Source organism: Megascapheus bottae, chromosome 25 (genome assembly GCF_031878675.1).
Source record: "Megascapheus bottae isolate mThoBot1 chromosome 25, mThoBot2.hap1, whole genome shotgun sequence".
Classification (NCBI taxonomy): Eukaryota; Metazoa; Chordata; class Mammalia; order Rodentia; family Geomyidae; genus Megascapheus; species Megascapheus bottae.
This window is the reverse complement of record NC_143533.1, coordinates 17,829,722-17,841,630: the sequence shown is the minus strand read 5'-3', so window position 1 is coordinate 17,841,630 and position 11,909 is coordinate 17,829,722. Positions and strand designations below refer to the sequence as shown.

The window sequence follows — 11,909 nt, the reverse complement described above, 5'->3', positions numbered from 1 at the left end:
GAGTTTCTGTGATCTTATGGTCAGGGGACACATGTACTTAGAAAATAGTTACTAGAGAGAGGTAGATGAACGTGTATCATCTTACATGCTTGCAGTTTTGATAACAGCTAAAATCTATTGAATGAAAGCAATACTATTTATTGAATTTAGTCCTCATGTTGTAGTTGAGTTTCCTCAACCTAGTTATTCCTCATACATGCTATGTTTTATTCTTTGATTCTTGTATCTTCACGTACTCTCTCCACTGACAGGTAGTAGTACACAACCAGTGAGAGTATGTTTTATATTTGTGGCAGAATTTTCTGGTATTAGAAAACAAAACTGATAAACTAACGATTGAAGTGTAATCTCTTCAGACAAGTCCTTAAGTATAATAAAAATTAAAAGAAAACCAAACAAGGCTGATTCATTTACATGTGCCAGGCTTTCCTCACATCCTATTTGTTTTTCAGAATGACACAGCAACCTGGGAATATTCAGCCTAAACGAAGATTCTAGAAACAGTACATCAGCAATCTCCTGAAGTGTATAGAATCGCGGGATTCTTCATAGAGGCTGGTGAAATAAAAGGAGGTGAGTGTGAAAGTTGCAATAGATGGAAACATTGATGATGGTGATAGATTCTTAGTGTTCCTGTGGCTCATAGGAGAGGTCCATAGTTCCTAAGAGATGGTTTCTGAGAAAATAAAGGGATTCTATTAGAGCTTCTTCAGAGTAAAAGATTTCAGGAGAGGCATAGTAGATAAGAGGAAACCTATTGGACAATTTGAGATTGGGTTATTCTGATAATATCCCCAATTAATTAGACCCAATAAGTTGCATTTCACTTTTGAAGCTCTGCAAAACTCCTTCCTGGATGAGGAACAGGATTTACTTCTGCGTGCCAAGTCATTGATGAGCTCGCAGGCTGGTTCTCATTTACATATTGTGGTTCAAAAGACTGCACCCAGTTCACTGTTTGGTTTCAGCTCTATGTTGTTGTGATTTCTTCAGAACAGGCATCTGGCCTTGATAAGGTTGGTTGCCTTGGCTGTTGTAGACCTCCAGCCAGCTCTGTGTTGGCTGTGTTATCTGATGGACCCAGGACAGGCTTGGTCTTTCTGAGAACCTTCTTAGTATTGTTCTTCTTTCCCAGTCCTACTTTCTACTTTCTTCTAGATCTATGATCACTGGTGCTCTTTCAGCAGAAAAGGTAGAGTTGAAACACAAATTAGTTAGAATGTCTCTAACAGCCAAAGGGAGCTAAGAAAAACAATCCTAAAATAGTTTTAGGCCACTTGGCATTCTTTTCTCCCTCTTTCTGTCTTTCCCACTCGTTGGTCTCTTTTCCTTCCTTCTAGTATACACAAAGAAACAAAAATTCCAGGATGTACTTAAAGGTAAGTGTAAAAAAAGTCTTTTTTAAAATTAGTTTTGAAAGATACAGGCATAGACTTTTCTAGCTTAATTGATTTTAAAATGAAATAAGGACATCCCAAGAAACAGTTAAAGGTAAGTGTAAACATTTTTCTTAGATTTGAAAAAGTATAGGCATAGATTTTTCTGACATAATTGATTTTAAAATGAAATAAATGGAGATATACAGGCTATGTTTATATGGAAATTTCTCCAATAAGTACTATTTCTCAAATTATTACTGACAAAACCACAAAGAGTATTAATGAGGAAAAAATCTATAATTTTCAAGTATCGACTTACTGAACAAATATGTGTTATACTTCTCTCTAAAGGAGATTTATTTACAATATAAAAAGGTTGGGAGCCTGTTGTGAGGATAAACTACTCAGAAAGAAGGAGAAATAGATACTGTGTAGAAAATAGGAAAACACAAACATGAGAAGAAACAAACACCTGCTTTTCTATAAACATTTGATTTAATACAGTTCCCAGAAATGTTCCAATGAAATAACTTAATTCATATTCACTTAACATGACATTACAGTTTCAAAGGTCAAGAGAAAACATTGCCTTTCTTCTCTCTCCTGAGCTTTCTCCCTTCCCAGAATTCCCTGGTGGTAAAGCCAACAGATTGAGTTATTTCTTTTTAAGCTTAAAGAAAGGTCACAAATAGCTTTCAACAGATTACAAACCATTCAACACATAATTTCAGAAGCTTGGAAAATTCTACAGATACAGGAATGTTTCAAACATTGATGAAAAAATTTCATAACATTATGTTCCAAACTTAATGTTGCTACAGCAGGTCCTATTTGAATTAACTAGTCACAAACCATAATATAATCATCTGGATCAATTGTTGCTTTGGACAACTTTGAGAATTCTTTGATAGTTTGATGTTATTGCCTAATAGTACAAGACCTTTTGTTACTGAAAATCAAGCCTTCACTTTTATATGCAGTCCCAGACAGCATGAGATTTGAAGAGTCACAAAGGGACTAGCCTTTCCAACATTGTTTTCATTAGTCTCACCTTCAACAGTCTTCTTCTGTACTCATAGCATGTAAGAAAGGCTATTACCATTATTGAGGATTTTCTTTAATCTAAAATTCAAACTTAGTAGGATATAGTATAATTTTCTTTGATAAATCCTGTAGGAGTTACAGGTATTGTGTGTGTGGATCTTCCAGGAATGAGTGGTAAATATCTATTGTTATACCTATCAAAAACCTATGATACCTACTAATATTATAGTTATAATATTAGTCCTGTTAGAGGTAATAGGGGAAACCAATTATGACTCTGCAAGTAACTTTTGAAATCTAGCTCCAATAGGAAGCAGAGATATAGTAATTTAGGGTATGTTGAACATTGGTTTGGACCTGGGCTTTTGATCCACTGCCTTCAGATGGTTCAAATCAATGTTCTTAGTAAAAGAGACACAGGTGTTTTTTGAATATAAGAAATAAAAAAAATATATATATATAAGAATATAAGAAAATTTTAGACCTTGAGTGTTCTAGACTTAAAATAGATGGCTCTTTTCTCCCAGTAAAACTGGTATCCTGGAAAACTTAACAGTACCATTTTTGATTGGACAGTTTGCTTAGCTAGAATTTTCTGATAACTGACACAGGAAAGGTAGCAAAGATTCTCTGAACTTTAAAATTTTTTTTTCATTCAGATTTCAAAAGAATCCTGAGATCAAATTAACTGGAGTGGGGAGGAAGAAACAAACACTGTCTTAAGTTCTAACCATTAGATAAAGTTCCCAGTGCCTTTCCACATCTTTTATTACTAAATTTTTTAAATCTAAAAGGAAATAGTTGAGCATCTGAATATTATTAAAGCAGAAAGATCACACAACGTTTAAGTGATCCTTACATGGCATGTGTCCTTCAGTTCATCACTGTTCGGCATGAATTTGACCTGTTTGCTTTTACTGTCGTTAGCGAAAAAAATTAGAAAGGTAAACATTTTTAAATGAGGGAAGGAAAATAGATTTCTGTGTATCAGGCTTACAGTCACTATCTTACAGTTACCCTGGCATCTTCCCTTAGCATTTATAATGTGAAAATTACTAATTATAACACGTAAAGTATCATTCCAATGAATTAAAGGCAAAAATCTCTGAGGAACCCTGGAAAGAACTTGCTTCTTTTCTCTTCTGTCTTTTTGTCTTTCTGTCTTCTTGTAAACCCAATAACTGGCTTGATGGATTTTTTGTGTTGGGTTCAGAAAATAGTTTACAGTTGAGTAAACCTGATCTGAATCATCTCATGGGTGAGGTTAAACAATGAGATGAGGAGATTCAGCCAAAGGCATTTTATTTATACATGGTTTTTGTGGGCCTGAGGGGCATGAAAAGAGCTGGACGTTAGCCTTTATCAGCAGGTAGGGACAGTGGAAGGAATGATGAGAGAGTGTGTCTTTGTGAGTGCAGGTCGAGTGGAACTTGTTACTTGAAGTTTTTGTAAAATGGAAACCCCAGGATCTTTGTAGTTAAAAAATGTACCAATTGGAATTGGTTAAGAATCTTGGAACTCAAAATAACTCTTGGAGTTATTCCTTACGAATGAAAACCGAAAGCTCTTTTTTTCTTTTTTAATATTTACTTAAAAATTATTTGACAATTACATGTGTATGTTTTTAAAAATTTTATTGTCAAGGTGATGCATTAAGGGGTTACAGTTGTACTTGTAAGGTAGCGAGTATATTACTTCTTGAACATTTTACCCCTTTCCATAGTTTTCTCCCTTTTCTTCCTCTCATCTCCTCCCAAGATGTAAAGTTCATTTCCAACATATGGTCTTGTGAATACTGCTGTTACATTGGTTCACCCTTTATCCTTTGTCTCATCATCTTGTTTTATTTTCCTTTCCCTTATTCAGATAAATGAACGTATATACAATATGCCAGGTACCAAAGTCAGATACAGTAACAATACAGGATAAACCATAAGAGAAAAAAAAGAGAGAAAAGAAATGTTTTCATACTACATTAAAAACAACCACAAAGATAAACGTCTGTGTCCATATCCTGGAGCTTATTTCACTTAGCATCATCCTATATGATCATATGCACATAGCTGTTGAGCTATTATGATCCTCTGCTAAGAAAATCCTACACATACACTAATTATTACAAATGAGGGAAACCAGGAAGCCTTTGTTTCTTTGGGTCTGGCTTACTTCACTTAATATGATTTGATTTTTTCCAAGTCTTTCCATTTCCTTACAAATGGCACAATGTTATCCTTTCTTATGGCAGCATAGAATGCCATTGTACCACATTTTCTTGATCCATTTATCTACTGAGGGGCATCTGGGTTGGATCCATATCTTTGCTATGGTAAGCAATGCTGCAATGAACATCATTGTGCTAGTAGCTTTAGTGTAGCCTTGTTTGTAGACATTTGGGTAAATGCCCAGGAGTAGGTCATAAGGGAGCTCTGTGTTTAGTCTCTTGAGGAACCACCATACTTCTTTCCAGAATGCTAAACAAGTTTACACTCCCACCAACAGTGTAGTAGTAATCCCTTCTGGCCACATCCTTGCTACCATCTGTTGTTACTAGATTTCTTGATAATGGCCTTTATAACTGTGGTGAGGCGGAATCTCAAAGTTGTTTTGATTTGCATTTTTTAATGACCAGAGATGTTGAGCATTTCTTTATGTGTCTATTGGCTATTCTTATTTCAGATTCAGATATGTCTCTCTCTAAGTCTTTAGCTCACCTTTTAAGGAGTGGTTGTTTCTTTGAGGATTTCAAAGAGATTACTTGTCAAATGTGTATGCTTTCTTTTAAAAAAAAATTCTTGATAATGATCTGTAAAAAACAAAACAACAGGGGCTAGGAATGTGGCTTAGTGGTAGAGTGCTTGCCTAGCATGCATGAAGCCCTGGGTTTGATTCCTCTGTATCACATAAACAGAAAAAAAACAGAAGTGGCACTGTGGCTCAAGTGATGGAGTCCCTGGGCTTCTTTTGTTGAAGGCTAGCACTCTGAGTGCCCAGGACCTGATCAAGCCCCAGGACTGGCAAAGCCAAACAAACAAACACAACATAATAGTGCAAGCAAAACAAACACAACAAAACACTGTTTTGCTGTTTGCGGATCTGAGAGCATACAATTTTGTGCCTTATTTTTCTAATTTCCTATCTTCCCCTTCAAGGAGAAAAAGCTATGGAGACACATACATACACAATATGTATATACATATGTAAATATATACATACATGTATACATGTGTGTATTTATATGTGATATATATATTTTTTCTTTTGGTACCTGTTGTGGCTTTAACTCAGGGCTTAGGTGTTGCTCAAGACTACCACTCTACCACTTGAGCCATAGTTCCATTTACTTCTTTTTGTTTGTTTGTTTGTGTTAAGAGTCTTACACACTTTCCTACGCAGACTAACTTTGAACCATGATCATCAGGTCTCAACTTCTAGAGTATCATCTGGCTAGGATGGATGGATGGATGGATGGATGGATGGATGGATAGATGGATAGATAGATAGATAGATACCAATCTATATAATTTTTTAGACAACTACTCATTATGTTGGTTATTCTTTTGGATAAGATTAGCCTTGTTGATGTTAGAAATTTTAAAGAATAAGTAAAAATGAAAAAGTGCACATTATATTCCTGTCTGCTTTCTAATTGACCAGAGGGGAAAACATACTTGTATTCATTAATCAAATACCTGTATGACTATTATTAATACAGTCATGGTTGCAGTTATTGGCTTTGGACATAGTAATGAAATGCTGACTGACATATCTTTGTAGAAATGTTTACCAGATAGAAAAATTGCAAACTAGATTTTGGGGTAGATATAGGAATGGATATATTAATTTGCTGTTACCTGCACATCCCAGGGAAGCATGGAGAATAGATACAGAAACTCAAGAAACAAAGCAAGTTAATAACTTACATTCATATATAAAAATGCAGAAGAGAATATATGTGCACATCTAAAAAATGCATAAGAGGTATGGTTTGAAACAGATCAAATTAAATGAGCATTATAGAAACCAAGAAGAAAATATTTTGGAGAAGAAAATGGGTTTTCAGAGTGTCAAACAAGGGTGAAAAACCTATTTTCTGTCAAGGGCCATTAGGGTATTTATGACATCATTTTCAGGCCATTATCAGTATAGGCAGTTAGCTTTGGCAGCCAGCAAGAAGCATATGAGAAGCATATTGTCTGTATTGTCATAGATTTTATAAGGTCTTATATGGCTGGAGGTCTGCAAGTTTCCCACTTCTAAAAGAGGGCAAAAAGAACATAGAAAGAAAAAGATGAAGACACTGTAATTGATTACTATTAAATGACCTAATAGATATAGGAAAGGGTGTGTGTGTGTGTGTGTGGTTTGAACACTGGGCCTGGGCTCTGTCCCTGAGCTCTTCAGCTCACTCTACCACTTGAGCCATAGCACCACTTCTGGTTTTCTGATGGTTATTTAAGGAGAAGAGTCTCATGGTCTTTAGTGCCTGGGCTGGCTTTGTACCACGATCCTCAGATCTCAGCCTCCTGAGTAACTAGGATTACAGGTGTGAGCCACTGGTGCCTAGCCTAGAAAATGGATTTTTTTAATGTGTTCCATTCAGAATACAGATAGCTATGAAGCCATCTTCAGGTGTCTAAGATTTGAGTCACATAGGGCATTCTGACATTAAAAGATCTCTGTGTGCAAAGATGTGCTATCTATAAATCACGTATCTAAATTCAGCAGTTTACCATAGTGATGGGATATTTCACCAAACAGGTCAACTTGTAAATTAACTGAAGAATTTCATTTTATGCTGTCAAATGTGTGAGTAAATACTTCATTTACTGAGGGTGATAAACAAAGATAGCCTGTGTTCTTAAGTATATGTTGCCTAATTTAGTGCTCTAAAACACTGTGTGAGATTGAAAACTCAGCTATATCCAAAACCCACATACTTTAAAATGCAAATAACTAGAACTTAGCATTGCCAAAATTGCTATTTCCTAAAATAGATATGTCCCAAGTCTTTATATGGTTATTTCTACTAAGAGACAACCTGTCCACTTTGAGCCTGTAGTCTACTCAGTTGGCCTTCCCTCCCTTCCTTCCTTCCTTCCTTCCTTCCTTCCTTCCTTCCTTCCTTCCTTCCTTCCCTCCCTTCCTCCCTTCCTTCCTCCCTCCCCCTCCGTCCCTCTCCTCTCCCTTTCTCCTCTCTCCCTTTCCTTTTCCCCCACCCCCTTTTTCCCTACCCACTTTTCCCTTTCCTCTCTCTCTCTCCCTCTCTTTTTCCCTCTCCCTATCCCTCTCTCTTTCCCTCTCTCTCTCTCTTTTCCTCTTTCTCTTTCTCATCAGTCATTGGTGTTGAACTCAGGGCCTGGGCACTGTTCCTGAGCTCTTTTCCTTAAGGCTAGTACTCTACCACTTTGAGCTATAGTGCCACTTTCAGTTTTCTGGTGGTTAATTGGAGATAGTCACATGGACTTTTCCTTTCCTATTTGGCTTTGAACCATGATCTTCAAATCTCACCGGTCTGAATGGCTAGGATTACAGGCATGAGCCACAGGTCCCTAACTTGTCTCATTTTTTAACTAAATCAAGTAGGACAAACTTAAAGGTATTGCCCAAGATCAGAAAACAGAGAAAGAGAAATGAAACAAATTTATATAAGAAACAGAACTCTAAATTAGAAGAAATGAATATATTAATCTGGATTGCAGGGGGGAAATCTTTAAGTCATAGGTAAACTTTGACTTAAATTTTGAAGAACTAAAATCAAAGACTCATTCCAGCCTCCAGGTATAGCCTTGCTGGGATCTACTAAGAAGAACTTGAGACAGGAGATAAGGATGGAATATCTCTTCCTTATGGACTTTTCTATTTGGAACTAGATGGGAGAAAATAAAGGGGATTTTTGTGGCGGGGGGGGGGGGGGGCATGGGGCTTGAACTCAGACTGGGTGTTGTCCCTGAGCTCTTCAGCTCAAGGCTACCACCCTACCCTTGAGCCAAGCCCCACTTCCTGTTTTCTAGAGGTTAATTGGAGATAAGAGTCTCAGGTTCTTTTGTGCCTGGGCTGGCTTTGAACCTTGATCCTCAGATTTTAGCCTCCTGAGTAGGATTATAGGTATGAGCCACCGTCCCTAGCCAAGGGGGAATTTTAAAGGAGAATGTGGATAAAAGCCTAAGTAGATCATAAAAACAACAATTCTCAAAATGAAAGTCAAAATACTGGGACAAGTTGTGGAAAGTGGATTTTAGATAAGAGGTAATCTAGGATAATACTGAGCTCTCAAGAGTCTTGAGATGCTTGGGGAGAGGTTTTATTTTGTTTTGTCTGTTTTATAGTAAGTGAGAATGTACTTGAACAGTTTTTGAGATGATCATACATGGAGCCAGGTAGGCCAGTTAGAGTGGAGAGTTAGGGAAAATGGAGGAAGTGAAAAATGTTCTCGAGTTTAATTGGATACATGAGGATGTCCCTAAGGGATAGAGAACCTCTCAAAGAAAGTATATCTTTACAGAGAAGATATTAGGCATCTTGAGACTGAAATATCTATGTAATTCTGGGAAAGATGGCAAATGCACAGGTATGTGAGTTGTAATTTCCTAGGAAAGGACAAGATTGGAGTTGTAGTTGCTGCTTTAGCTCTATAAATTTTATGCTATTACTTCCATGGATAGAACCTAAAGAAAAACTCCATGGATCTCCATGGACATATATCTCTACAGATATATATCCCTAGAGATAATAATATAGCATTTTAATACAAACCTATGTGTTGGACTTGAAAGGACTATTTTGAGTAGCTAGGCATGCCAGTCATTCTGTTATGGGTACAGCCTGTACTTAAGAGAGTGATGTCCCTAATATAATCTACAGTGTCAGCCAAAACCATAGCAATCTTTGTCTGCAGTGGTTTTGTGACTTCCTGACTTGTGAACTTCTGGGAGAAATTAAGGGAGAATGTACTGCACTCTAGGACAATGGGCAAAAACTATTGAATGAGCCCTGACATCATGGAGCTTAGGGGAAAAAAGGCTGCATGCATCTTGAAGCGTGAGGAATAAAAGAATAAATTCAGAGACATTTCCAGAGAACCCACCACAACTCAAACAACACCTATACGGTTGTAAAGCACTTGCCATTTCCTGTCCCAATCCCTAGTTGCACTGCAGAATAAAATGTCATGACCTCTCTATTTGTTGGGAAATATTTTAGTCCTTTCTTTTCTTGTGGCAAGAATATTAAGGAATGGAATTCACCAACCATGGAAGATTTGCACACTACTTCAAAAATTTATTTCATCTTGTTCTCAGTTTCAAACTTTGGCAAGTGGGGGAAGGGACAAACAAAAGCCACAGGCAAAAACATTGGCACAATGATGCATTGTAAACCTGAGTTTCCTCCTTTAAACATTTCTGGCTAATTCCAACTGACAGCAATGAAAGTTGAATCTGAAGGTTGGGGCAGAATTTTGGCTGAGATGACTTCTCTTAAACAGATACTATTTTCATTACCTTGTCTTAACCAAATTAAAGTGAAGTCTTCTGGGATGTTTATTTGTTTGACATTTTTGTTACAATGACTCTAATTCCATAACCTCTTGACCTTGGAAGTTCCTCAAACCATGCACAATGAAGTGAGAAAAAAAAAAAAAAGATCTTTTATTTTTGCAACGTGATGTGAGGGCCGAGAAAAAAGAACTTCATATTCTTGAACTTCCACCAAAATGTACAGTAGTACAGCTCACAGTGGCTTACCCCCTGTTGGGGTCTGATTGGATGAGAGTTGGGTTATGGGAAGCATTTGTCTCGCCAGCTTTAAGGGTGTGCCCTGGCTGTCGGCTTACATACACCCAGTTTCCAAGGAGCTTTAGACTAGCATTGAATAGCCATTGCCCTCTGTTAAAATTCAGGCCTGAGAAAAGTATTAGACAGAAGATCTCAAAAGTGAATTCACTAGCCCCACACTTTTCCAAAAGAAATCTCCCACTTCTGTGTACCATAAATGGTGCATATCATCCACTTACCTACCTATACTACAGAATGAACTCTTCTTCTAGAACATATTGGAATCAAACTGGTATAGAAAGGCTGAGAAGAAGGACTCAGAAGCCTAAATTCTTGGGTTCAAATCCTAGCGTTATCATTTATTAGCTCTGTGACCATGCTTCTCAATCACTAAACAGGAATAATAATGCTCTTTACCTCCTAGAGATGATGCTATAAATTCTAGAGTTATGAGTCAATATTTATATAGTGACTAGGCTGTGGCTTGACACATAATATATAAATATGTATTCAGTAAATTTAAGTCTTTGCCATGTTCAGAGCTCTATGGATCACTGTATCCTCACTCTATAATAGACTGGGCCTGGGCGCTATCCTTGACCTCCTTTTGTTCAAGGATAGCATTCTACCACTTGAGCCATAGCACCACTTCTGCCATTTTTTTGTGATTAATTGAATACAAGTCTCATGGACTTTCCTTAGTTCTCAGCGTTCTGTGTAGCTAGGATTACAGACAGGAGCCTCTAGTGCCTGGTTTTCATTCTCATTCTTTTGTTTTATTTTTTTGGTCAGTCGTGAGGCTTGAACTCTGGGCCTGGGTGTAGTCCCTGAGCTCTAGTACTTTACCACTTGAGCCACAGTGCCACTTCCTCATTCTCATTCTTTTTCCAGTTGTAACATGAAACCCTTCAGTGAGTCTCCTTTTATGTGTTGTAGGATAAATTCCCAACTTATCTCTTATTCCTCCTCACGAACCTTATGATATGACAAGAGGTATTATCATCAAGTTTTTGTTCCAGAAGTGGCTTAGGTAGCTACTTAAGCCAACATCCCTCCGGTTTCCCAAATTAAGACCATTCTATCACCTAACCCAGGCACAGTTAGGTATTCTCTCCTTTGTGCTCTCATAGAATTTTGCATGTTGCCTTATCAGTACATCATGCTGCAAATGTATGTTTGCATTTGTCTCCTCTACAGGTTAGAGTCTCCATGGATATTTCTAGCACTAAGTTCATTTATAGCCTGTTGCAAGTCTAGAGCTAAAAAATGGATAAAATACACAATTACTTATTTCTCTCCAAGGAGTCTAAAATTTGACTATTGTACATAATGGAAATAGTGCTACAGGAATTCCTTATATTGAGGATAAAATCAGAACCCTTTATGAGACTCTACTAATGAGGAACTAATATTTATTTAACCTTTAATGATTTCACTTCTGTATAGCCCAGTTTCATAGCTATTTCTATAAATTTGTGAACTGTGACTTGCTAAGGGTTATTCTTACACTGTACTTGGCATGTGTTAAGTATTTACATGATTCTACAAGCAGGCTTGTGTAGGTATTTCTGTAAAAAGTTATCACTGGAACAAGATTAATTATAAAAAGTGTTTTCAAGACTCATGCTTGTCAAAGAAATACTCCCACATATTATAAAAGAACAATGAGGCTATAAATAGGAAAAAAGAAAAAGAGTGCCAAATATTTTTTAAT

At 36.9% G+C, this 11,909-nt stretch overlaps 1 protein-coding gene and 1 long non-coding RNA gene across 2 annotated transcripts in view; one reads left to right on the top strand and one right to left on the bottom strand.

Moving 5' to 3' along the window:
• Positions 1-1,392, top strand: part of Dtwd1 (DTW motif tRNA-uridine aminocarboxypropyltransferase 1) — a 35,552-nt gene extending 34,160 nt beyond the window's left edge. Inside the window, exons 6-7 of the transcript XR_016539701.1 lie at positions 453-573; positions 1,341-1,392. The gene's annotated coding sequence lies outside the window, so the exon portion shown is untranslated. The remainder of the gene's footprint in view (positions 1-452; positions 574-1,340) is intronic.
• Positions 1,393-4,042: 2,650 nt separating this feature from the next.
• Positions 4,043-11,272, bottom strand: LOC150046498 (uncharacterized). Its single transcript, XR_016539702.1, has 3 exons — positions 11,171-11,272; positions 5,135-5,226; positions 4,043-4,280 (listed from the first exon to the last, which is right to left on the bottom strand). It is a non-coding gene; the product is annotated as an uncharacterized LOC150046498 (long non-coding RNA).
• Positions 11,273-11,909: the final 637 nt, after the last annotated feature.